Below are 4,766 nucleotides of genomic sequence, written 5' to 3' on the forward strand. Positions count from 1 at the left end.
TATTTATTTATTTATTTATTTTTGCAGTATGCGGGCCTCTGACTGTTGTGGCCTCTCCCGTTGCGGAGCACAGGCTCCGGACGCGTAGGCTCAGCAGCCATGGCTCACGGGTCCAGCCGCTCCGCGGCGTGTGGGATCTTCCCGGACCGGGGCACGAACCCGTGTCCCCTGCATCGGCAGGTGGACTCTCAACTACTGCGCCACCAGGGAAGCCCTATCAAGAGTTTTAATTCATCATGGATAATCTGTCGGCAGAAGAAATTCAGCTGAGGGCTAACCAGGTTACTGATGAGTCTCTGGAAAGTACAAGGAGAATCCTGGGTTTAGACATTGAGTCTCAGGATGCACGAATCAAGACTATCACTATGCTGGATGAACAAGGGGAACAACTAAAACACATAGAAGAAGGCATGGACCAAATAAACAAAGACATGAGAGAAGCAGAGAAGACTTTAACAGAACTAAACTAGTGCTGTGGCCTTTATATATGCCCATGTAATAGTATTAACAAATGATGCCAGGGAAGACGAAATGTAAGAGAACCTGAATCAAGTGGGCAGTATCCTAGGAAATCTAAAAAACATGGCCCTGGACATGGGCAATGAGATTGAGGCTCAAAATCGACAAACAGAACGGATCACAGGAAAGGCTGACACCAACAAAGGTCGTATTGACAATGCCAATGCCAGAGCAAAGAAACTCATTGACAGCTAAAGCTACTGCTGTACTTCTTTATCATGTATTCACTTCCCTAGCTCCTCCTTCAAAGTCATTACCTTTCCAGAGTTTGAAATTTTGTTTCCACACTCTTCTAATCGGGAGATGATGTGGAAGAAGGTCTAGGAGTAACACCCCCCCTATTCTTTTATTTTCTCTTTTTCCCTTGAGGGTAGACTGCTGCTTAGTTTTCCCTCTAGTATTTTCTTTCTCAGTCCATACTCTTAGGTTGGTATCCGTACATCATATATGGTGTTGTTTTTCATTCTCTCCATTTACTTAGCAGGTTCTTCTGCTTTCAAAATTTGGAAGCATTGCCAAACACAGCCATGTAAAAGGAAGCTGGGGGCATTGGGGGCAGGCACAAGGAGGAGAGGCAAGAGATAACAGGTTGTTACCTCAGTAAAATCTGCAGACCCTAAAGCCCAAAGTTGCATAACCACAGTGAAGATCTAGTTGGGTTTAATTTCTATTTAAGTTGCAGTTATTGCCAATTTAGGCCAATGCTTGGTTTTGGAGTCTGTATACACAATATTTTTGTTATACATCACAACTTTGCAACCTCTGCTTCAAAAAAGAATTGAATGAGTTTTCTTAAAGTGAGCTTAATTTCTGAACTCTTGGTGATTCATTTATGTACATAAATTCTATGATCCCATTTCATTTTGCACCATATAGGAACACATGGTATGAATGAATGGCTTTTTATTTTCATATTATTAGTACTATCATTTGGACTTCCCTGGTGGCACAGTGGTTAAGAATCCACCTGCCAAAGCAGGGGACACGGGTTCAAGCCCTGGTCTGGGAAGATCCCACATGCCATGGAGCAACTAAGCCCGTGAGCCACAACTACTGAGCCTGTACTCTAGAGCCCGCGAGCCACAGCTACTGAGCCCACGCACCACAACTACTGAAACCCACGTGCCTAGAGCCCGTGCTCTGCAACAGGAGAAGCCACCGCAATGAGAAGCCTGCGCACCGCAATGAAGAGTAGCCCCCGCTCACCACAACTAGAGAAAACCCGCATGTAGCAATGAAGACCCAACACAGCCAAAATAAATTAATTTTAAAAAATAGTATCATGGTCCCATTACAGGCCTATTAACCTCATAAATGTGTCATTAGTCTTTGAAGAAAAAATATGTAAATATGTATATATGAGAATTTCTTTCTACAGCAGGGCTTAAAATTTTTTTGAAAAGTTTGACGAAGTATATCACATGAATTCAGATTTACCTCAATGCCAAGAATTATGTTTAGATAGGAAAACAGAAACTTGTTTTGATCTCAGGTAGAAAATGGTTAGATTACTTTGAGTTTTATGTAGCTTTAAACTTTTTTTAAAACTAGAATTTATTGTTTAAAAATGATTTAGAAAGTTATGTCTTTGGTTTACTTATTGATGACTGCGCTATCATTCTCTTAGCCTTTTGTATTCAACTTCCAGAATCACATTTGTTTAGACCTTGAACAGTGTTATAAGAATTTGATTGGTATTTGTCACCTTTATTTTAAAACTAGCTTCTGCACACTTCAAAGCTATTGATGTCGATTGGTTTGACCAATAACCACTGTTTGATCCTTATGATTAAATTTTGTAACTTAGGAAACTGTTTTTTCAAATAAGCGATGTGCTTCTGTGACTACTTTTTGGGTGGTGGAAAGCAATAATTTTCTCAACTCTTATTTGACAAACTGAATAAAGCAAAGATCCATAAATAAAAAAAAAGAAAGAAAGAAATATGGATAGAAGGGAAGAGGGAATCAATAATAAATTAGCCAGGTAAATATGTCTTAAACAATAGGTTTTAAGTAGACCTAGTATCATTAAGATATTAGTTATTCATAAATTAATGTATACATTTAATGTGATCCCAATTAAAATAACAACAGTTTTTGTTTTCATTTTTGTTTTGGTGAGTGGTGAGGTGCTTTAGACAAGCCAATTTGAAAGTTCACATGAAAAATAAACAAAAAAATTTAGTAAAACTCTGAGTAAAGGAGCAATAAAGTGTAACGGCTCCTACCTGATAGTAAACATTCACATCCCTCTCATGTGCCCAGTACATTCACCCCATTCTAATATCCCCCAAAACCTTAACCCATTCCAGCATCAACTCTAAGCTCAAACTCTCACCTAAATATCATCAACATAAAAGGTCCCAAATCTCATCATCTAAATCAGGCATGGGTGAGACTCTGGGTAGTATGGTCCATGCCTGGAAAAACTGTCTCCCCATCTGTGGACCTATGAAACTAGAAAACAACCTTTTGTAATATGGAAGAATCTTTTGTATTCTGTTACAAGTTAATCACTATAAGCTTAAATTATACATAATGGCCCATCTCTGGGAACCCTGCTTTCCAGGTAATGAGCATTAAGCTAAAATACCTTTGTTTAGTTCACAGGAAACATCCTGATCAGGCCCACCTGTGAATGACTGCAGGGAGGAAAATATTAACACATCCCCTCCAGAGGCTGATGGAAACTAGGAAGTGTTTGACTTTACTCTCTCCCCTTTTAGTATAAAAGGAGCCTGAATTCTAACTCAGGCAAGATGGTTCTTTGGGGCACAAGCCCACCATCTTCTCGGTCTGCTGGCTTTCCAAATAAAGTCATATTCCTTGCCCCTACAACCCGTCTCTTGATTATTGGCCTGTCGTGCAGCGAGCAGTATGATCTTAGACTTGGTAACACTTTCTCCTCCAGGATAGAGTGGTGGTACAGGTACAGAATAGACATTCTCGTTTTCATCTAGGAATGGAAAGGGGTCACCAAGCAACTCTAAGCCCAGCAGGACAAATCCCATTAGGTTTCAATGAAGATTCTCTGTGGCTTGATGCCCTGTCCTTTGGGCCCATGGTGGTGGCCTTGTTGGCCCCTGGCCCTAAGCCTGTGTCTCTGGGCTCTACTTCCATGCCCACACTCTGTCTTTGGAACTGTTCATCCTTTTTCCTGAAGGGCAGCCCATGTTTGTAACCAAGTAGTTCTATCAGTCCCACGTCCTGTTTGTAAAATCTCAGGAGTTTAATAACCTCCCTTCATTACTTCCTGTCTCTGTTCCCTTCAGTCTAAGCTGGTAGTGTTTCTGCTGATGTAACATTCTCAAAAACCCCATTGGTCTTTGGTGCATGTCAAGGGGGTCTACTCCATTAGGCAAAAGAGTTCTTCACTGAATCTTCCCGTATAACCCCATCTCTATTCCAGGCTTCTGCTGAGATGGTTGAGTGGACCCAGGAGTCACCTACATAATCTCTTCTGCAACACATTTTCCAGCCACACCTTGGCCCTCTCTCCCCAGCACACTTCCCCCCAAAAATGAATTTCCTCGTTTCTTCATACTTTGTAATCTGGATTGGCTTGAAACACTCCAAATAATCAAGGGCTGGTTCCTTTTTGCCTAGTAGTTCCTTGTTCAGTTTCTCTCTTTCCTCAGGCATTTTACTATCAGCAGGAAGGAGCTTTGCTTGGAAATCTCTTCAGCTCCATATCCAAGTTTATTGCGTGTAAGTTCTATTTTCCACCCAGAATGAAAGAACACAATTCAGCCAAGTTTTCTGCCACTTTATAACAAAAAATACCTTTTCTCCCATTTCCAATAAAATGTTCCTCATTTCCTTTTAAAGTCTCACCAGAGAGATTTATATTTATATATTTATGTCAAGATTCTGTTCATGAACAATGGGATGTTCATGATGAGACACTTTCCTTACAATGCTTTTGACTTCTCTCTGAGCTCTCATCAAAATCACCTTTGACAACATATTTCTACTTTCTCATCAAGATGATCGAGGCTTTTCCAATCACCAACCTCTAAATTCTCCTAGCCTTCACTCATTACCCAAATTCAAAGCCACTTCCACATTTTTAGGTATCTGTTACTATGGCACCTTAGTTCCCAGATCTGTATTAGTTTCCTAGGGGCTGCCAAAACAAATTTTCACAAACTTCGTGGCTTAAAACAACAGAATTGTTTTCTCCCTACAGTTCTGGAAGGCCAGAAGTCAAAAAATCAAGGTTTGGGCAAGGTTAGTTCCTTCTGGAG

The 4,766-nt window shown here is 40.6% G+C and overlaps 1 pseudogene; it reads left to right on the forward strand.

Moving 5' to 3' along the window:
* Positions 1-229: 229 nt before the first annotated feature.
* Positions 230-921, forward strand: LOC132523006 (synaptosomal-associated protein 23-like; annotated as a pseudogene).
* Positions 922-4,766: the final 3,845 nt, after the last annotated feature.

Source organism: Lagenorhynchus albirostris, chromosome 7 (genome assembly GCF_949774975.1).
Source record: "Lagenorhynchus albirostris chromosome 7, mLagAlb1.1, whole genome shotgun sequence".
Lineage (NCBI taxonomy): Eukaryota > Metazoa > Chordata > Mammalia > Artiodactyla > Delphinidae > Lagenorhynchus > Lagenorhynchus albirostris.